This window comes from Tachypleus tridentatus, chromosome 13 (genome assembly GCF_004210375.1).
Source record: "Tachypleus tridentatus isolate NWPU-2018 chromosome 13, ASM421037v1, whole genome shotgun sequence".
NCBI classification, from domain to species: domain Eukaryota; kingdom Metazoa; phylum Arthropoda; class Merostomata; order Xiphosura; family Limulidae; genus Tachypleus; species Tachypleus tridentatus.
In genome coordinates, this window is record NC_134837.1 from 207,176,359 (window position 1) to 207,200,604 (window position 24,246).

The 24,246-nt window shown below is 34.9% G+C and overlaps 1 protein-coding gene across 1 annotated transcript in view; it reads left to right on the plus strand.

Annotated features, from left to right (window-relative positions):
- The first annotated feature begins 15,375 nt into the window (after positions 1-15,375).
- LOC143239426 (uncharacterized) overlaps positions 15,376-24,246 on the plus strand; it is a 50,478-nt gene continuing 41,607 nt past the window's right edge. The window contains exon 1 of the mRNA XM_076480459.1: positions 15,376-15,469. The gene's annotated coding sequence lies outside the window, so the exon portion shown is untranslated. The remainder of the gene's footprint in view (positions 15,470-24,246) is intronic.

The following is a 24,246-nucleotide window of genomic DNA, read 5'->3' on the forward strand; positions in this document are numbered from 1 at the left end:
TAAAATGAAGGAAATATGTTCAAATTAAAACTAATTAAAATAAAAAATTAATTACTTGGAATCTTATCGCCATCTAGGGAGGGATATTATATTTTGTTTGTTGGTGTGACAACCAGTGATGTTCGCTGTATTAATGAAATGGAAGAGGCTATTCTTTGAGCTATTATATAAAAGTTAAATTAAATTTTTAATGTGTCATTTTCTTATCATATTTAGATTTTTTTTTTCTTTGAGGTGTTGTTGGGCGTTGCTCCAAAACGTTGTGTTGTTAAAATATGTTCTCGTATGACGCGTTCATTTAACATTAAATTAATTTTGTTTTATTCGTGCAAAGCTTCACGAGGTACTGGATAACTACAAAGCTACACAATGCACTGTCTATATTCTCTCTACCACTGGTAATCTAAACTCGCTTTTTTATTTTTGTAAGCCTCCCAGGCTTACCGCTAAACTAGTGAGAAACATTTATACAAGGCCCAGCGAAGATAGGCCTTTCTAATTTCGAATTGGTAGACCTAAGGTAAGAAAGCAACTCAACAGCGCGAACAACCAACTCTTGAAATACTCTAATAATATAGGGTGATTTGACTGGTGCTCTTATAAAGCATACCCCCCAGTGATACAGCGGTAGTCTTCGGACTTACAATGCTAGAAACTGAGTTTCGACACCCGTGGTGGGCAGAGCACAGATAGCCCATTGTTAAGTTTTATACTTAATTATAAACAAAGTTATAATGCAGGCACAACTCCAAAGTGCATAACTCAATTTTTTTTGCAGTAACGAGACACGACCCTGAGACATTCAGATTCAGTCGAGCACAATAACCACTAATCTATGCTAGATTAAATAATATTGATTCATTTGGATTCAATAACATTTTACTTTATGAACATAACCAGTTTTTTCAGAAAGTATATAAACGTATTATTGAGTTCTTCTGTTTAATTATACCACTCATGTGGCACAGCGGCATGTCTGCGGATTCCCACCGCTAAAAACTGGGTTTTGATACGTGGTGAACAGAGCACAGATAGCTCATTATGTAGCTTTGTGTTTAATTCTAAATAATCAATCAAACTATTTAGTTATTGCGTTCATTATCACATTAATATTTTATTTTATCAGAAAATAATCGTAACATATCTTCTGCTTCCCCACAGTTGCCTCATCGCGGATATAGAAACCCGAATTTCAGTCCCTTAAGCCCGCACACTTATCACCAAGCCACTGAAAGAAAAAAAATACATATTGTACCAAATATCGGTATTCACGAGTCTTTATATTCTGTACGACACTACTGACATTGTATGAGTGCTTCAAAACACTCCCACAAAACATACTCTCTAAAGAATGAAAATGTGAACACGATTATGAGGCTTGGGTTGCTTTGAATTTCGCGCAAAGCTACTCGAGGTCTATCTGCGCTAGCCGTCCTTAATATAGCAGTATAAGATTAGAGGGAAGGCAGCTAGTCATCACCACCCACCGCCACCTCTTGGGATACTCTTTTATCATCAAATAGTGTAATTAACCATCACATTATAACGCCCTCACAGCTGAAAGAGCGAGCATGTTTGGGCTACTCTTTTACCACAGAATAGTGGGACTGACCTTCACATTACGACGTCCCTATGGATGAAAGAGCATGCATGTTTAATGTGCCCGGGATTTGAACCCTCGACGCTCGGATTACGCGTCGAATGACTTAACCCACATGACGCATCGAATGCCTTAACCCACATAACCATGCCGTGCCGGAAGAAAATATATTTAACCAATACTTAATGTAACGAAATGTCCGAGAATTTAACAATATTTAAACAAATTATTGATTAAACAATAACTTATTAATGCTTAAAGAAATTATTAATTAAATAAGAAATTAATATTTAATCAAAAACATTTTTTGCGCCTTACTCAGGTTTTAATCCCACTTGTTGATAGATGAAGTAGGTAAAAGGCGTTACGCAGTTCCGCCATATAGAGTGCGTTTTATAAAAAATATCTTAAGTTTATACTGAAAAATTTTTATATTTCCGGCTCATACAGATTTCCGCCTAATGCAGTTTGCTATTTAGACAGGTTTTACCGTATAAACTTACGTCATAATTGGGCCCGGCATGGCCAGGTGGGTTAAGGGGTTCGACTCGTAATCTGAAGGTTGTGGGTTCGAATCCCTGTCACACCAAATATGTTTGCCCTTTCAGGCGTGAGGGCATTGTAATGTAAAGGCCAGTCCCACTAATAACATCAGTTCTACAGCCACTAGATAATGGAATTATACAGAGTATAAAATTTAAATACAGAAAACTGATGCTTCAGCATATTATTGCAAACATGGACAACTCTAAGAGAGCATCTGAAATGACCATGAAAATTGACGTGTTAGATGCAAATGCATTTTTAAGTCATTCAATCAAATGCATAATAAAGTGCTTTTGAAACTGTGGACTTATTCTTGATAATGGCAGAGATTGTGAAGAAGTTGTTTGTTATGATGATTCTAGTGAAATCCAAACTCTGATTGAAAAGATTGATGCAAATTATTCTGTGAACGTTGACAAGAATGTTTTAACAGAAACTGATGAAACTGATTTAAAATCTATAATAGAATCGCAAGATGATAACAGTGAGAGAGATTCAGATGAACAAAATGAAAAAGATAGTGAGGAAATAAAAATTCCTATGTATGCTAAAATGAAGGGGGAAAATGAACTTCATGAAAAGACTGTAGTGTTCTCTTTTAACCACATGAGAAAGCCCATTAAAAAAACGAAACAGTTGAAATTGGATACTTTCTTGAAATAAATTTAATTAAGATTTTGTGTACTTATGTTTTGAATGTCTGTTTTTGTTCTTATTCTAATAAATATAGCATTAACAGTATAACAACTTTATTCATAAACATCTTACTTCCCTTCATTCAAGCAAGTATAACGTTCCGCTCAAAAATTATATTTAATTAAGGAAATGCATGTTCACTGTGCCTGAGCCGGAAAACCTGCTTAAGCCGGAAATTCTACTCGGCCCCGTGTGTTTCCGCCTGAGACAGGTTTTACTGCATGCATAACTATCTAAAAGCTATAAATGCACGTTCGTTGTGTTTACGATGTGTTTGCTTATCAATTGAATTTCGCGTAAAACTACCAGTTGTCCCTAAGCTAGAAGTGGTAGCCTAGGTGGAAGGTAACTAGTCAACACCACCCACCGCCAACTTTTGAGCTACCGTTTTATTCACGAGCAATTGGATTCGTAGTAACTTTATGGTCCCAATGCCTGAAAGGGTGAGAATATCCGATGACAGGGTTCGAACCCGCCATTGGCAGCTTGCAAGTGGAGTGTTCCCTAACCAAGCCAGGTCGTATATAAAGACAATGAGCGCTGAGGCTGTTTGCCATCTCAGGTCTGTTTGTTTGTTTTTGGAATTTCGCGCAAAGCTACACGAGCATTATCTGCGCTAGGCGTTCCTAATTTAGCAGCGTAAGACGAGAGGGAAGGCAGCTAGTCATCAACACCCACCGCCAACTCTTGGGCTACTCTTTTACCAACGAATAGTGGGATTGACCGTAACGTTATAACGCCTCCACGGCTGAAAGGGGAGCATGTTTGGTGTGACGGGGATTCGAACACGCGACCCGCGGATTACGAGTCGAACACCTTAACCCACCTAGCCATGCCGAGCTACCATTTCAGGTATTTTGTAATTAATCTAATATAATGAAACATTATGAGCACACCCTGAACTTGGATAACAAAGTCGTTGTGATGTGAATGTGTACATTGTATCTGTAGTTTTATATGAGTTACATTTTAAAATTATCTTGTATAGAAAGTTTTGACAATGTATTTATCAGACAGTCATATTTACTTTTATCAGTCCTTTAAAAAACAACAACGACATAACTTTGGCTTGATTAATATAAACAGATTACACCCTGTCAGACACGTGCTTGGAAAACACTCGAAAAAATTGACTCTATTTCATGAACAGAATCATAAAAAATGTTCGACTTTGATCAATAGAAATTATATTTCGCGTGATGTCTACGACTAATCATTTAGTGTTCTTTCGTTCAAGTTATAATTAGCTAGTGCTTTTACGGAAAATTCGTCAAGTTTTAAATAACCTCAGATGCACACGGCTTTTGTTTTGTTTGTATCTAATAAACTCTTTAATAGATTTAGCAAATGTTTGTTTATTTATTTACACAAGTCAAAATTAATATTTTTACTCTCCACTAGGTGGCTGTTCTTAAGTCGCGAGTTTTTGACCCCTTGACCTAAGATGTTTGGCGGAAGAAGTTAGCTTTTATCTAGCTCTAAAGTGTTAGTGGTTTCACCACGAGTGGTTCTCACTTATTAGTTTATCTCAAGTAACACACACGCACACATAAAAACAAACAAACATAATATACTTTTTTTTTCCTCGGACACAGCAATCTGAGAAAAACAAAACATTGTAAATATCTCTGTTTAACAGTTTGTCTTAGAAAACATGTGTTAAAGCAACCATAAACTACAGTCAACCAACCTTTCTAAAAAAACAAATTATCAAAATAACCACGTGTTAAGAAATGTCCGCACATTGTCGCATTCTTAAAATAACTACTTTAACAGCAGTTAGAATATCCTAACAGTATTCTGTGAGTCATTAACTGGCTAGCATAAATACCATGGCTATCTAATATTTTATCTACATTCCTATTGGCTAATCAATGAAAATAGCCTAAGAATATTCAAGCAGCCATTGGCTCAGTGTCATAACTATCTAATATGTTATCTACGTTTATATTGGTTATATAATGAGTGTTCTAACAGTACCATTCTATTTATTGGTTATACACTGCCTAAACACAAAATATGCCAAATATTTAATTAACTGTCACCTCTGTCAATAAATGACATTCTTAATATCACATTTTCGATATTACACTTAAAAAAGAAAGCCCGAATAAAATAAAATAAACATTTTGTATGCAAAAACGGCTCGTTTGGGTTGAGAAAATATTTTACGTAGAAGAACGTGAACCTGACGATGACCGAAGAAGGTCGAAACGTTGTTCGCTCTTCTACGTAAAATATTTTCTCAATCCAAACGAGCCGTTTTTGCATACATATTTCTCTACAAGTGGGTTTTCTCGACATCACAGAAAATAAACATTTTGTTCATATTGTGGCTAACAGATGGCACTTCAAACAGTCGATTTTGTTTGCTCTGGAACGGGAGAATAGAACCCCGGATTTAGACACTCTAACAACACATCAAACCACAAAAATTCAAGCCTTAACTTCTTCGTCTGTAATAAGTAAAATGTAACACTAAACATTTCGTTTTTTTGTCTTACTGTACTTTAATTATTGTCATACAAAAACAGGTTTACCTGGCTGAAGACGGACAGACATGTTTCCTCATGAACTGAACTAACTTACCAATAATTTTTATTTCTCTAAAAACGAAACAAACTTCAAGGGCGGAGAATGCTCGACATGAACACACCCTCTGAATGAATACTGTTTGAAACTGGATCTGTTGTTTTGAATTTGTTACGAGACCACATTAATGACAAAGGGTCTCTTTCACCCCTCGTGTAAATGGTGACGTATCGCAACGTTAACGAATCTTTCCTTTTGTTTTTCTGCTTTTTTTTAGTTCAGGGTTTATTTCGTGTGAATAGAGTATGGCTGTTTGAATTATATATCCTGATGCAGAAACATGGTAAATTTCAAATGCTTCACAATCTCACACCTACTTCTGAAACTTTGATGACTTCAGAGTAACAGAGAATGACTACATGAATCTAAGTACTAGAGGTACCACGATACTGTTAATGTAGGTATACACCTAAATTTAAATACCAGTGGTACACGATACTGTTAAAGTAGGTATATACCTAAATTTAAGTACCAGTGGTACACGATACTGTTAAAATAGGTACATACCTAAATTTAAATATCAGTGGTACACAATACTGTTGAAGTAGGTATATACCTAAATTTAAGTACTAGAGGTACCACGATACTGTTAATGTAGGTATACCCCTAAATTTAAATACCAGTGGTACACGATACTGTTAAAGTGGGTATATACCTAAATTTAAGTACCAGTGGTACACGATACTGTTAAAATAGGTACATACCTAAATTTAAGTACCAGTGGTACACGATACTGTTAAAATAGGTACATACCTAAATTTAAGTACCAGTGGTACACGATACTGTTAAAATAGGTACATACCTAAATTTAAATACCAGTGGTACACGATACTTTTAAAGTAGGTAATACCTAAATTTAAATGTGAATGGTATATTGTATTATTAGAGTAGGTACATAATACTTGAATTTAAACGTCAATGGTATATAGTATTATTAGAGTAGGTACATAATACTTGAATTTAAACGTCAATGGTATATAGTATTATTAGAGTAGGTACATAATACTTGAATTTAAACGTCAATGGTATATAGTATTATTAGAGTAGGTACATAATACTTGAATTTAAACGTCAATGGTATATAGTATTATTAGAGTAGGTACATAATACTTGAATTTAAACGTCAATGGTATATAGTATTATTAGAGTAGGTACATAATACTTGAATTTAAACGTCAATGGTATATAGTATTATTAGAGTAGGTACATAATACTTGAATTTAAACGTCAATGGTATATAGTATTATTAGAGTAGGTACATAATACTTGAATTTAAACGTCAATGGTATATAGTATTATTAGAGTAGGTACATAATACTTGAATTTAAACGTCAATGGTGTATAGTATTATTAGAGTAGGTACATAATACTTGAATTTAAACGTCAATGGTATATAGTATTATTAGAGTAGGTACATAATACTTGAATTTAAACGTCAATGGTATATAGTATTATTAGAGTAGGTACATAATACTTGAATTTAAACGTCAATGGTATATAGTATTATTAGAGTAGGTACATAATACTTGAATTTAAACGTCAATGGTATATAGTATTATTAGAGTAGGTACATAATACTTGAATTTAAACGTCAATGGTATATTGTATTTTTACCAGTTGTTATTGGTGAAGTGAAGGTTTGCTCTGCCGGAGGCAATGCTTTTTTTTTGGCGCCCCTAATAAAAAAAATAATAAAAAAAATTGGTGACCAGCCTCAGACGACTCCCCTTTGAGTATCGCGCGTGGGATTATTACCCACTCCCAATTTCCCCTTCACTGGCAGTGATATACGACACTATTAATGTACGTAGGTAAAAGAAAGATAGACTACTCTTACTGTTGTCAACATTCACGAAAGAAGAAACGGTGGATTTGAAACTAGTGACCTCTATGAAATCTGTTACAATAATCTACCGTTAGAAGGCGACGTGTTTTATTTCAAGCTCTTAGCCAAAACTTCCGAAAACACTGTGAGGAAGAGAAGTAACATTCCACAGGTTTTTAGTTAAATGTTTCCTTATGAATAAACCATAAAGTCTAACGTAGGTGTAGGCTGCTCAACAAAAAAATGATAAAATATGATTTTTTTACCAACGAATAGTGGGATTGACCGTCATTATATAACGCCCGTACGGCTGAAAGGGCGAATATGTTTGGTGCGACGGGGATTTTAACCCGCGACCCTCAGATTACGAGTCGAACGCCTTAACCCACCTGGCCGTGCCGCGCCCGTGTTTGTTTGAAGTTAAGCACAAATTTACGCAATGGGTTATTTGTGCTCTGCCCACCTACAGTGTCGAAAACCGGATTATAGCGGTGTGAGTCGCATACGTATCGCTGTGCCACTTGGGGTTGGTGGGTGGGTAACATACTGTTTAAAAGGAAGCTAACTCGAAGTTTTAATTATTTCTTTGTAGAAAACGTAAACGAAATAACGAATTGTAGAATTAATTAAAAGACTGAACCACCAGATGTTTTATAAAGTGGGATCTGTCTGTTCTGGGAGGTAATAACGCAGAGAAAACTGACTTCATTAGAAAAACCATTTAGAAAGTTAGTTTAGAACAGAACCCGTTCTCAGAATTAAAATCGTTTTTATTATCCAGGAATATTCCGCGATACAATTTCCTGTTCTTTAGTTATCTTAATGGAATACTGCCCAGACAGAAATGACGAATCGTTAAAACAGTATTTACTTGTTTTTTCTCACAACGATTTAATTTCTTGTAGGCCATAATGACCTAGAACCTTTTGAAACTGCCCGAGAAGAGAGAGACAATCTGTAATAATAAACTTCTTTATTCTAAAACAGTCCTTGATAGAGTAGTCTTTACGATAAGAAAGGAAGAAAATATTCTCTGTAAAGAACATTTCCACCTTAATGCATGGTACTCCAGTAAACAGAAAACTGTTTGGTTTTGGTGTTTCTTTTGGTGTTTTCGCGTGAATGTCTTTCCACAGACTCAATTTTATCTAAATAACAGTAGAAAGGACGTGATAATTTTCCATTAATATAGATATCTTGTGTTTTAAATTCAGGTAACCGAAGTAGAAACAAATGAACACAAAACATATTTTTAAAAATCTAGTTTATGTGCCTGTGTGTATGTCTGTCTCTTGTTGTTTTATCACCTGTTTAAGCTAATTGTTCGAGTTAACCGTGTCCAATGGGGTGGCGTTCTTTAAGATGATAATGCGTTAAAGACAATGCATCTTCAAAACTGAATCTTTAAGAACATATATTTTTCTGATTAAACTACAACGAGTTAAGACAACATGGTTTAGCTTCTGGCTGTTTTATGATCATTTGTTAACACGCTTAAAAGAAATTAATGCAAGGTGTCGTTACTTGAAGTGTGTTATAACATTGCACGTACATATTACAACTACTTTTATAAAGGTTTGTTTGTTTGAAAACAAGTACGGATACCAACTAGTGGCTGTCTGTGCTCTGCCCACCACGAGTATCGAAACCCAGTTTTTAGCGTTGTAAGTCCGCAGACATACCGCTGTGTTATATGTTTTTTTTTTATAAACGTAGATCAAAACACTATGTCAACAACAAGGTATTAACTGGTATGGTACCACTTGGAAATAGGTTTCTGTAATATCACACTTAGTGCAGAGATGCCAATCACTACGATTTTGGTGTATACATTAGGACTATTCGCTCATACAGACAAATATCACGACTTGTTGCAACTCCCAAATTAGTATATATTATATAGGCCCATACAATAAAGTGATAAATTGTTCCCCCAGGGCTTAAAAGGGGTGAAAAGAAAATTTCTAGTGAGATACAAATAAAAGACATAGTCCAAATGGCTACTTGTGATAATCATGTTTGTGCTTGAAATAATAAAAAATATTTGTATATCCGACGTCTACAAATAGTTCGTGTGTGGTGCTTCTCCATACTAGTTATGTGGGGGAATCCATAGTTACGTCATCAGTGCTTGTCAGCCAATCAGCGCTCGCGTAGATGGGTATTTCTCGTTTGATAAGCGGCAAAGAAACAACAATGCGATCGTTCACAAGTTGGAAAAAAATGAGTCATCGTTCACCAGATTTTCTTGTTTCTGGCAAATCTAAAAGGACTAAAACTGTGAATCAAAAATTTAGGAAAGAGTATAGTGCAAAATATCCGGTCATTTCATCAAAAGTCAGTGACAGTCATGCGTTTTGTACGGTTTGTCACATCGATTTTTCTGTGGCGCATGGCGGGATAAACGATTGTTCCAGACATACAAATCAGCATCTCACCAACAAAAGGCTGAGGTGAAGACAAAAACGATGCAGATAATGACATTTATGAGTAAGAATTCAGAATATGAAACTATAAATGCAGAAGGATGTTCACGCAATTCGTCATTGCTCATAATTTACCTCTAGCTGTAGCCGATCATGCAGGACATCTATTCAGAAAAATGTTCCCAGACTCTGATATAGCGAAAAAATATGGCTGTGCTAGAACCAAAACTACAGCCATTGTATAAATGTTGGGTTGTGAAGATGACAAAATAATTTCAAGCGTACTTACTAACAGTGTTTACAGTTTAGCCACAGATGGATCCACAGACATGGATGACTCAAAACTGTATCCAGTGGTTGTACGATATCTGTACGGGATCTGTCTACAATCATTTCGCTCAGTCATTTGAAATAGTTGGCATCTCTGTTAGTGTAATGAGAATATAGTACCACCAAGAAATAGATTACTGTAGTATCTCTAGTTAATGTAATGAGAATATAGTACCACCAAGAAATAGATTACTGTAGTATCTCTAGTTAATGTAATAAGAATATAGTACCACCAAGAAATAGATTACTGTAGTATCTCTAGTTAATGTAATGAGAATATAGTACCACCAAGAAATAGATTACTGTAGTATCTCTAGTTAATGTAATAAGAATATAGTACCACCAAGAAATAGATTACTGTAGTATCTCTAGTTAATGTAATGAGAATATAGTACCACCAAGAAATAGATTACTGTAGTATCTCTAGTTAATGTAATGAGAATATAGTACCACCAAGAAATAGATTACTGTAGTATCTCTAGTTAATGTAATGAGAATATAAACTCTTCAAAAAAAGAAACGCAAAAGGCAAAATTTGAGACAAATTGTTAACAAGTTTATTCCGGGTAGTTCTGTATGACATGTGTGAAACTTTGCACATTCACTGCTGAACATCCAAAGTCTGCAAAGGCGAAGTCCACGCTCACTAGGTGAAGTTTAACGTCACTCAACGTCAATAACGAGTATGCCCCTCGTGAGCATCAATAACTGTTTGGCATCTCCTGCCCATGGAAGCGATGAGATGACGAATCACATCCTGTGGAATGTCTGTCCACTCAGCCTGCAAAGCTGCTGCAAGCTGAGGTAGAGTCTGCGGTTGAGGTTGTCGCCGTCGCAGACGTCGGTCCAACTCGTCCCAAAGATGTTCGATGGGGTTTAAATCTGGTGATCTGGAGGGCCAGGGAAGAACGTTGATGTTGTGGTGTCTCAAGAAGACAGTGGTGAGTCAGGCTGTGTGAGGACGGGCGTTATCATGTTGAAAAACGTCGTTGACGTTCACCATGATGGGTTGCACATGGGGCCTAAGAATCTCGTCGACGTATCGTTGAGCCGTAAGATTCCCTCGAATGTGCAAAAGGTCTGTTCTGGCATTGTAGGCGATGGCAGCCCACATCATGACGCTGCCACCACTAAATCTGTCAACTTCCTGCACACAGTTTGCTGCAAAACGTTCACCTCGGCGACGGTAAACACGGGTCCTTCCATCCTGCCTACGAAGCATAAAACGTGATTCATCGCTGAACCAAACATGCCTCCATCGTCGATGAGGCCATACCCGATGTGCCCGAGTCCACTGCAGCTGTGCTTGACGATGTTGCTGGGTGAGGATGACGCCTCTGACTGGACGTCGAGGTCGGATTCCTGCATCTCGTAGACGGTTGCATAAGGTTTGATCGGAAATCATACGCAGCCCTGGTATGATTGAGGCAGTAGACGTTGCAGTGGTGATCCTATCCCGAAGGTGACGTAACAGGATGTAGCGATCTTGTACGGGCGTGGTCACACCAGGTCTGCCAGATCGTGGGCGGTCACGTGTTGATCCATGTTGTTGGTGACGATTCCATAGCCTTGTGATGGTGCTTGGGTGGACATTCACAGCTCTGGCAACATCTGATCGAAATTCGCCTGCTTCCAAGCCACCAATGGTGTTGTTGCGTTGTGCTTCTGTCAGTCTTGGCGTAACTGTATTGCGTGTCGGTGGCTTAACACTAAGCTATGGAAACCGAAAACCCGTCACTTTTATAGGGATTTTGCACGTGCAGAACATGCACTTCTCTCAAACAAATTTATATGACACGAATGCGTTTTGGCGAAAAATCCGATGTTTTCCTCCGTTTTCAAAGTGCACAACTTTTATTGTCATTTTGGTCTGACAATCAGTGTCTTAACACGTGTAACATCACATACTCTGATCTTGTAACGTTATTACATATATTTCTCTTTAAAATAACAAAAATATCCCTTTTGCGTTTCTTGTTTTGAAGAGTATAGTACCACCAAGGAATAGATTACTGTAGTATCTCTAGTTAATGTAAGGAGAATATAGTACTAGTTAGAAACAGATTAAAGTATAATGTAAGGAGAAGATAGTACCAATTAGAAACAAATTACAGTACTATATTTTGTTAATTTAATGTAAGAAGAATATAGTATTAGTTATAAATAGATTACTATAGTATCTTTAGTTAATGTAAGAAGAATATAGTACTAGTTAGAAATAGATTACTGTAGTATCTTTATTTAATGTAAGAAGAGTATAGTACCACTTGAAACTAGATTACTACCATATCCGTACTCAGAACACTTGGATAATGAACACGATAACAGACCATTCAGAAAGTATTTTTCTCTGCTAGAGGTGCTTTAACAGAATCTGTTAACAGTCAGGAAGATTACAAATAACAATTACTTCTTTACGCTGAAATCGAGATAAATAAAACCAGTGATCGGCTTATAAAGAAATAAGTAGAGAAAACAGTGTGAGAGACTTCTGAACTTAATAAACCTAGCTAATAACCGAAGAGTTTTCACCCTACAATAGAGTTTTTTCTTATGAACGGTTTAATCTGCGATCTATGTCCAATTTTCTTTACGAAAACGTTTCTAATTTCGTTCTCAGCTGTCTTGGACAAAAAAGAAGGTGCTAGTTTTGGGTTTGCACCTTCTTCTTTCTGCCACCAGGTTCACTTAGAGAAATATTTTAATATTTTAAACACACAGCTGTGTTCTTCTCTCTAAAACCACAATCTAGCACATAGTACAAAGTCCGATGTCGTATTTTATAAATTCCATGTTTTGTTCATTGCAAACGATAAAATTACAGCTGAGATTATTACAAATAATATCGAACACTAATAACGCACTTAGGTAATAAATGAAATCAAATAAGTTGTCTAAAGATTTTAAAAACATGCTGTCTTTATACCGGAATATAAAGGGGAAGATAAAGGCGAGTTGAATAATTATTGATTTATTATTAATGATATTAAACAACCAATAATAAAAGTTAAAGTTTCATCAAGAATTTACTGAGATCTTCAAAAAAATTTTTGTATTTTCTTATAGCAAAGTCAAATGGGGTTATCTAGTGAGTCCACCAAAGGGAATCAAACCCCTGATTTTAGCGTTGTAATTTCGTAGACTTACCGCTGTACCAGCGGGGGACTGGTTTCTTCACTACAGACATGATAAAAATATGAATACTGAACATTAAATCGGTTGATTTCACTGACGACGAAATACGATGTTGTTATTTTCTAGATACACCAAAAGTTTTATTCAAAACATTTGATAAAACTGGAATAAAGGTATTGTTTTAAATTGGTTTAAACGATAAATCTGAAATAGAAAACAACGAATTAAAACAAATGGTTATAAAGTTCTGGCTTATTAATATTTGGTTATGTTTAAACGTAAAAACAAACAGTATGTACATGTTTTTTAAGTAAAAGAATCTAACCAACTAATTCAAAGAGAACCATTAATTCAGTTCTACATAAATCAGAAAGCATTATGTATCTTGGAGAAACATAGGCTATAGATTAAATTACAATAACACGTTATATTAATGAAATAAGTTTCAAGATACGAGCAGTAAGGGTTTTTTATTTAAAACATCATTTCTCTGAGAATGAAATAAAAAACAATTATTTTGCTTGGTTCTATTCAATTCTACAATAGAATATCACCCTCTAATACGTTTAAGAGTTTTAGTACAGTTTATAAAATGTTATCAGATATATATTATCACAGTAATATCATACCATGTTGGATACTCAAAATGTAGATAGACTACCGCTGCGTAATAATATATTTACAAAAGTTTAATTAACTAAAGATATAAGGAACGAGCTAAATGTAAAACCAGTATTTTAAACTGTAACAGAAGAACAGTTAATTTAAAACTTCTTAAAGTAAATAAAGTAAAAATTTTATTTATTTCAAATATCAAAAACTGATCATAAGAAGATGATAGAGTCAATCCATATTCACACAGATTTCATTTGATTTCGAACTGCATTCACACATGGTCCATGATACTGTGTTAACCTTGTTCTTTCAATAGTGGACATTAGACTTGGTACTGTTTTAATGTTGGATATCAGACCCGGTACTGTTTCAATGTTGGACATCAGACCCGGTACTGTTTCAATGTTGGACATCAGACCAGGTGTTGTTTCAGTGTTGGACATCAGACGTGGTACTGTTTTAATGCTGGACATCAGACCCGGTACTGTTTCAATGTTGAACATCAGACCCAGTATTGTTTCAATGTTGGACATCAGATCCGGCACTGTTTCACTGTTGTACATCAGACCTGGTACTGTTTCAATATTGGACATCACACCCTGTCTTCTGATAACAATGGTGAGAATTTGCAACAGCTGTGAGGGTACAAGTTATTGATACGATGCTGTCTCGTGACTTTCACGTGATCCTGAAATAGATCAACACCGATGTTTAAGAAAGAAACCCCTTTATAAGGGAAACGTGTTAGAAAGCACTTTGTAATCGTGATACAACTATCCTTTTCCGTTCTCTGTTATTAGAGACAATATAGATAAGGTTTCCGTGCTTTAAAGACATAAACTAAGTCTTACACTGAGCAAATTTACACACACATATATATCCGGGTCTGGAGTAGTGAGCCAGAAAAGGTATTTGATTTTTTTCGTATTTACTTTATTTATGCAGAAAGAAATTGAAGTAAATCTATATTTGAATTTGCCAGACTTATTTGATCAAAATATGAAATGATTTACCGAATGTCTAAGATCAAAATAACAAAACCAAGAAAGATTATGAAACAACTTAACCATCAACAACAACAAAGGTCTGGACGCTATTGCAGAGCGTGCTAAGCCTAGTTAATCACTAAAGGAATTATGCTGACGTCATCCAAATCCCGTTATTGTCAGTATTACGTTAATGATAACATATCGACGTCGTAATGAAGAAAAAGTTATCTAGTAATCCATCTTTTTGCATGATCCAGGATCGAGCCCAGTATCTCTAGCACGCCGTTACCGCCCCCTAGTGATAATCTCCACCCAGTAATCCAACAAATTAAATGATATGGGCTTAGTTCTTTGACTAGTCGACACCCAAGGCACTACCTAGAATGGGTTATTTCAATGTTAACAAAAAAACAAAACAAAACATTTTCTTCTATCTTACTTTATACATCAAGATAAGTCCAGGAGTGCTATTCATAACTTCTATTGTACAGTGTTATATCATTAAATTTAATGTCTAGCAAAGAAATAAAATTGTGAACGAAAGTTCACCACGCCTCGCCACTAGACGGACTCTATCAACAGTAAGAGCGAATAAAATCACCTCGGGTCTCGTTCGTTCGATCAGTGTTCGAACTACTACGCAGAACGTGTGGCACACGAGGGATGTTTATAAGCACGTGCGACCAAATAACGTGCAGAGTGTCGACTAAAAAAAGTAAGTGTTAATTTCTGTGGGGGTCTTCTACTTAGTTCTAAAATTATAAATTGCTTTTTTTTTCCTTTTTCTGAATTAGGGCTTCTGTGGAAACTGTGGTAGTAAGTGTCAACTTTATAAAAAGATAGTTCAGAAAGTCCATTCCGGACTAGTAACACAGGAGGCTATACATAAAGTGCACTATTTAACAAGAATGTTTCAGTTCTTCTATTGACTTTTGGACATCTCTTTCATCTTCTTTTCCTTTCTCTGTATCTTCCAGTTGAAGATGCAGTGGCTGCACGCTCATCTTCCGATTAAAAGCTCTTTTTCATCGTAATAAGAAGATATTCTAGCATTTTTATACGGACTTCTTCTCCCCGATCAATGAAGGACAACAAGAGAGAAACTAGAAGTGGTCGAAATATCACCTTTGTTTAGACAATAGTTCGTTAACACAAGCGGTTTTGTAGGTTTTTAATGTTACAACGATTGATCCATTGTAGCATTACCAACCACTGTCTAGAAATGTGACGTTGAAATGACGTCCACATTTCTTTCAGTCCTTGTTATTCTATGTCATTAAGCCTTTTAAGAATACCAACTGCTAACCAGTATATCTGCAACTGTGGAAAAAATATAAAGAAAATAAGTAAACATAAACGTCGGACGTTCTTTACGAGGTGCGTCGACAAACCGATTTCGGAAAGTTTGATCGGTTTTATGTGGACAGATTAGCCGCTCCTGTCTCGGTTATGGGCATTTTATATGTGTCCATAGCCATCAGAGTTCATGTCTATACTTATGTTCGTTATTACATGTCCTTCAGTGATTGACTTCCTAAAGTCAAGCCATCCTGTGTTTCTGACCACCAGTGTCCAAGCTATATCTGTCAATGGCTTTTTAGCCTCCTATTAGGCTTATGGGTAGGAGTGTTTGGATCCATGACAACCACAGAGTCTTTGGGGCTATCTCACTTTCACACTAATAGATGTGTTCTTGGAGAGTAAATATTAAACGTATCTGTAACGTGTCTTATCTGAAACTCGAGAGGATAACCTTTTACTTTTACCTAAATGTTATGGGTTAAGGGTTAAGGGGTTACATGAATATTTCGGCGATCTGTCAAAACTATTAATCCATTAACAATAATATCTATACTGGAAGTAAAATACCAACGATCCTTTAAGTGTATGAGAGACGTTCATTGGTTGAAATGGATGAATGAGTCATTACAATAAATGTAGGAGAGACGTTCAATGATTGAAATGAATGGATGAGTCATTACAATAAATGTATGAGAGACGCTCATTGGTTGAAATGGATGAATGAGTCATTACAATAAATGTATGAGAGACGTTCAATGGTTGAAATGGATGAATGAGTCATTACAATAACTGCATGAGAAATGTTCAAAGGTTGAAATGAATGAATGAGTCATTACAATAAGTGCATGAGAGATGTTCAGTGGTTGAAATGGTTGAATGAGTTATTACAATAAGTGTATGAGAGATGTTCAGTGGTTGAAATGGTTGAATGAGTTATTACAATAAGTGTATGAGAGACAGTCAATGATTGAAATGAATGGATGAGTCATTACAATAAGTGTATGAGAGATGTTCAGTGGTTGAAATGGTTGAATGAGTTATTACAATAAGTGTATGAGAGATGTTCAGTGGTTGAAATGGTTGAATGAGTTATTACAATAAGTGTATGAGAGACAGTCAATGATTGAAATGAATGGATGAGTCATTACAATAAGTGTATGAGAGATGTTCAGTGGTTGAAATGGTTGAATGAGTTATTACAATAAGTGTATGAGAGATGTTCAGTGGTTGAAATGGTTGAATGAGTTATTACAATAAGTGTATGAGAGACAGTCAATGATTGAAATGAATGGATGAGTCATTACAATAAGTGTATGAGAGATGTTCAGTGGTTGAAATGGTTGAATGAGTTATTACAATAAGTGTATGAGAGACAGTCAATGATTGAAATGAATGGATGAGTCATTACAATAAGTGTATGAGAGATGTTCAGTGGTTGAAATGGTTGAATGAGTTATTACAATAAGTGTATGAGAGATGTTCAGTGGTTGAAATGGTTGAATGAGTTATTACAATAAGTGTATGAGAGACAGTCAATGATTGAAATGAATGGATGAGTCATTACAATAAGTGTATGAGAGATGTTCAGTGGTTGAAATGGTTGAATGAGTTATTACAATAAGTGTATGAGAGACAGTCAATGATTGAAATGAATGGATGAGTCATTACAATAAGTGTATGAGAGATGTTCAGTGGTTGAAATGGTTGAATGAGTTATTACAATAAGTGTATGAGAGATGTTCAGTGGTTGAAATGGTTGAATGAGTTATTACAATAAGTGAGAGACAGTCAATGATTGAAATGAATGGATGAGTCATTACAATAAGTGTATGAGAGATGTTCAGTGGTTGAAATGGTTGAATGAGTTATTACAATAAGTGTATGAGAGATTTTCAGTGGTTGAAATGGTTGAATGAGTTATTACAATAAGTGTATGAGAGACAGTCAATGATTGAAATAAATGGATGAGTCATTACAATAAGTGTATGAGAGATGTTCAGTGGTTGAAATGGTTGAATGAGTCATTACAATAAGTGTATGAGAGATGTTCAGTGGTTGAAATGGTTGAATGAGTTATTACAATAAGTGTATGAGAGACAGTCAATGATTGAAATGAATGGATGAGTCATTACAATAAGTGTATGAGAGATGTTCAGTGGTTGAAATGGTTGAATGAGTTATTACAATAAGTGTATGAGAGATGTTCAGTGGTTGAAATGGTTGAATGAGTTATTACAATAAGTGTATGAGAGACAGTCAATGATTGAAATGAATGGATGAGTCATTACAATAAGTGTATGAGAGATGTTCAGTGGTTGAAATGGTTGAATGAGTTATTACAATAAGTGTATGAGAGACAGTCAATGATTGAAATAAATGGATGAGTCATTACAATAAGTGTATGAGAGATGTTCAGTGGTTGAAATGGTTGAATGAGTCATTACAATAAGTGTATGAGAGATGTTCAGTGGTTGAAATGGTTGAATGAGTTATTACAATAAGTGTATGAGAGATGTTCAGTGGTTGAAATGGTTGAATGAGTTATTACAATAAGTGTATGAGAGACAGTCAATGATTGAAATGAATGGATGAGTCATTACAATAAGTGTATGAGAGATGTTCAGTGGTTGAAATGGTTGAATGAGTTATTACAATAAGTGTATGAGAGACAGTCAATGATTGAAATGAATGGATGAGTCATTACAATAAGTGTATGAGAGATGTTCAGTGGTTGAAATGGTTGAATGAGTTATTACAATAAGTGTATGAGAGACAGTCAATGATTGAAATGAATGGATGAGTCATTACAATAAGTGTATGAGAAATGTTCAGTGGTTGAAATGGTTGAATGAGTTATTACAATAAGTGTATGGGAGATGTTCAGTGGTTGAAATGGTTGAATGAGTTATTACAATAAGTGTATGAGAGACAGTCAATGATTGAAATGAATGGATGAGTCATTACAATAAGTGTATGAGAGATGTTCAGTGGTTGAAATGGTTGAATGAGTCATTAATGTTCATGTTTCGTATTTGTTCAAGTTTGGAGCCAAACGCTGATTTGTTGTATAGTTCTACACTTCAGTCCCCTGAAGACAACTTTCATCGTTTCAAAGTAAGGTTTTCTTATCTTGTTATCCAGTTTTGTACTTTTGACGATAATTTTCCGATTAAAAGGAAAACCTGGTATCCAGATCCTGAAGAGAGGCGAAAACCTGAAATATTTTTATTGTGAGTTACAGTCGAGAGTTGTTCGATTTGTCTTAAAACAGGATCGTTTTTCATTCCTGTTATATCGATGATATCCAACTGATGATTGGCTGAGTTTTAATTAACATAGTTTCCAGTTTCACTCTCTAGTTTGTGTGTTGATTTAAGATACTACAGCGTTTGCTATCAAGAACTAGCTTTATTTCTAGTCCACGCTTGAGTTTTGATCCATAGGCTTAACTCATTATGGGTAAGTAATTTTGAACTATTCATTAATATTCAAGCCATAGACCACGTGGTCTACAGAGGTTTTAATATGATTATACAACTATTATTTCTACGGTAGAGATCCGTGTTTTTCTGGTTAAATTACGCCCAGGCGTACATAGAGAAGAGAAACAGTCGTAAGAAAATTAATATTTTGGTTGTGTTAAGAAAACGTTGAAATCTGGAAGAGATAAGATTAAAGATAAGATTTGGAAGTTAATATGTTTCCCTGAGCAAATAAACTTCACTGAAGAGAATGTCGATATTAAAATAGCTAATTTGAATCACATTTTTCTCAGTAGATGGCTTTCTTTAGTCGAATAGAAATATCTATATATCTGCTGTTAAAATTCAACCAGCGGCAGTAAGTTCAAAAAAGTGGACTGTTTGTTTTCTTAAAGAAACTTGGTATTCCTTCGTTCGTTTATTTAAGAAGTTACACAAAGGATTATGAGTATTTTGTCCACTACAGAATAGAGTCTTGAATTTTAGCATGCCAGCCTTGAACGTACCACTAGGGGGCGACTGGAATTATTCAAGTAAATCGAAAATACGATAAATAACAATATTCGTAGTTTAAAACTGTAAGAGTGCAGACAACGTATGGTGGTCTTCATAAGTCGTAAACATACGTCAGAAATTGCTGTTAAAAATTTATATTTTTAAGTTATTTTGTGAAATTTCATTTTAAATTATAAATTATTATGGTCATCAGTAACTCTTTCTAACCGACATTTAGGGTTTGTTTGTTTGTTTTCAAGACAAAACCCTGGAGATTATAAAGTTACACGGTGTACTGCTTATTTCTTGTCTTTGCACTAACCTTTAAGTTTTTTCGTTTCACGAACTTAAGTCGTTAGGTGTTAAAGTTTCCCTGGGTTGAAAAGTATTCGTCACGTGAAGCCAACTGCCTAATACTGTAAAGATTTACTAGAAATGTGAAATCGGATAAAACAACACGTGTGCAAAAATGAAACATACGCACGCGGGTCTCACTAAGTTCAAACGGATCAGAGACGTACGAGGAAAGCACGTGTTTCTTAGCGTTTTGATTACTTTCAATGCACGTGGTGCGTAAAGGTTCCCGTCTTTTACATCACGTGACCACATTCAGAATCCTTTTCTAGCCCAACTACTCTTTTAGCAAAAAACGATTAAATCCAGGTGAAATTTGTAACAAAAGATGGTTAAGTCCAGTTGAGATTTGCAGGAAGAGATGATTACGTCCAGGTGAGATTTGTAGCAAAAGATGGTTAATCCTACGTTGAGATTTTGTAACGAAAGATGGTTTAATCCAGACGAGATTTGTAATAAAATATATTTAAGTCCAGATGAGATTTGTAACAAAAGATGGTTAAGTCCAGGTGAGATTTGTAACAAAAGATGGTTAAGTCCAGTTAAAATTTGTAATAAAATATAGTTAAGTCCAGATGAGATTTGTAACAAAAGATGGTTAAGTCCAGGTGAGATTTGTAACAAAAGATAGTTAAGTCCCAGACACTAAAAAGTTCCATCAAGATGTTGTAAACATTTCCAAGGTTTATTTCTTCGTCTGTAATTATGTAACTCATTTTGTATTCAGTTGATAGTGACTCAACTGTTTAAAGTAAATTTATAACTCTAAGGTGAACGTGAGTCCAATTTTAGGTAGAATATTTTATTTCTAAATTTATAAGGTGTAAATGAAATGAGAAAATTAATGTACGCACTAAGCCTAATAACACAATATATTTCGTCTATCATACATCAGTACATGTTTTAATATCATAGTTTAATGAAATGTAAAAATCAGTTTACGCACTAAGCCTAATAACAAAATATACTTCGTCTATCATACATCAGTACCTGTTTTAATATCACAGTTTAATGAAATGTAAAAGTCAGTTTACGTACTAAGCCTAATAACAAAATATACTTCGTCTATCATACATCAGTACCTGTTTTAATATCACAGTTTAATGAAATGTAAAAGTCAGTTTACGTACTAAGCCTAATAACAAAATATACTTCGTCTATCAAACATTAGTAGCTGTGTTTAATATCATAGTTTAATGAAATGTAAAAGTCAGTTTACGTACTAAGCCTAATAACAAAATATACTTCGTCTATCAAACATTAGTAGCTGTGTTTAATATCATAGTTTAATGAAATGTAAAAGTCAGTTTACGTACTAAGCCTAACAACAAAATATACTTTGTCTATCAAACATTAGTAGCTGTGTTTAATATCATAGTTTAATGAAATGTAAAAGTCAGTTTACGTACTAAGCCTAACAACAAAATATACTTCGTCTATCAAACATTAGTAGCTGTGTTTAATATCATAGTTTAATGAAATGTAAAAGTCAGTTTACGTACTAAGCCTAACAACAAAATATACTTTGTCTATCAACATTAGTAGCTGTGTTTAATATCATAGTTTAATGAAATGTAAAAGTTAGTTTACGTACTAAGCCTAACAACAAAATATACTTCGTCTATCAAACATTAGTAGCTGTGTTTAATATCATAGTTTAATGAAATGTAAAAGTCAGTTTACGTACTAAGCCTAATAACAAAATATACTTCGTCTATCAAACATTAGTAGCTGTGTTTAATATCATAGTTTAATGAAATGTAAAAGTCAGTTTACGTACTAAGCCTAACAACAAAATATACTTTGTCTATCAAACATTAGTAGCTGTGTAGCTCAACTTTTCACTTTTGGGCTCCTGAAGTACCTTAGTACAGATATAAATGAAGGACAAACATTTCACTGTGTTTGTTGATTTGAAGTTTCAACTTTAGAACTGAGAAATACCTTAGTTTTAGTATAAATGAAGGGTAAATATATTACCATATTTGATGACTTTGAATTTTTGCCATTTGATTTGTGAGATATAGTAGTTTCAATATAAACGAAGAACAAACATTTTTACCATATACGGTAACTTTGAAATAGCTTAATTTGAGTAAAAGTGAGGGACATTTTATTACGTTGATCGCTTTGACGTCTTACCTTTTGACCTGAAAAATATAACGAATATTATTTAAGAAAATGTGAGGTCACAACACGTTAAATAGATGCAGTTTCAACCGTTTCGTCATCCTGTCTAGAAACATAGTATTGTTACTCACACAATTACAAACAGTGTGTTTCTCCATCTAGTCCCGTGTTACGAATTCAGCTTCATTGTTATAAATTCCCAGAGGTTAATTTAACTTTCTTTTCTATCTTTTGTAATAAAGATTAATTAAATGTCTTTTGAGACCATGCTGCACGCCCTCTAATGGTACAGCGGTAAATCTTATAAACGCTAAAATTCGTGGTGGACACAGCACGGCGAGCCCACTGTGTATCATCACGCTTAACTACAATCAAAACACGATGTTATACCCACGTTTCTGTGTTTTAATGAGCTAATTATGTTGTGCTTACGTGTCGAATTTTTACTTCAATTTACATACAGCGCCATTTTTTATGCATAGTTTGTTACTCAAAATTGTTTATGTCTGTTATCGGATACAAAAGTTATCGACACTAGGAGATATAGTTTTTATACTGACAATCAAACTGTATTATTCTGTTTTATATAAATATTTATACATTATTCTCTATATCCTAAAATTAGGCCTGAATTAGTGGTTAGTGTAGCAGGCTGAGTATAAGTCTGAGGATCGAGTCGTGATATGTCACTCAATGCATTCCACGCTTTCAGTTGCTTGGAAGTTATTATAGCGTATCAATAAGTAGTCGCGCGTGGGCGTTGGTCGCTGTTCACTGATTGTCTCGCTGGCTAACACCCAGCAGATGTAAATTAAAGATTGCCATGCCGAAACCTCTGACCTTGTAAATTAGCCTGTGTGTCGAATGAGGTAGAAAAAAACCAAATGGTTTACCAAATGAAATCACGTCGTAAACATAATAGTTGAAAATTGACCAGTTGTGATTTTAAGAAATCACGTCATAAGCATGACGTTTGAAAAATGACCAGTTATGATATTATGAAACGGTTTTATAAACATCACAATTGATAACTGACCAGCTGTGACCTAATAAAACGGTTTTATAAACGAGTCAGATGTTTATTATTTGTTTTTAGGTATTAGTGCAAACTTACACACTATTTTATCTGAGTTCTGTTCACCACCTTTGAAGAAACTTCGAATTTTAGCATTGCATCTTCATAAACTTACCACCGATTCAATGGAGAGATGGACACCTTAGATCTGACCACTAAGAAACGTAAAAGATAAGCATGACCAGGACGAAATCCATTTACTAATTCTCATAAAATAGAAAGATGCAATAATTCTGAGATCACTGGAGAATTTGTTTCATGTTACTATTTATTAAGTCAAAATCATATACTGGGCGTGGCCTATAGTTAGCGTTCTGTGAATCTTATGAATCATGGTTCCCTTCCTAGTACCTCAAAAATTCTCTACGTGCCTTGTAGTCGTGGGTACACCATAAGAGTGAGAGTCAAGTCTATTTGACGAGAGGATTGATACAGGGTGCTTTTGACTAACTGCGTTCTTTCTTGTCCTAAACGTCACGTTATTTGCTCACTTTGGCTTTCTGTGAGCCAACTTGTTTTCTTAACCTGTAACAATTCATGGACATACATAGTTATTGTTTATGGCTCATTTCGCCTCGAACATCCAAATAAATGACATGGAATATCTTAAAAATATAGAAGTTTTTGGAAGACTATTGACCACTTTGTCCAACA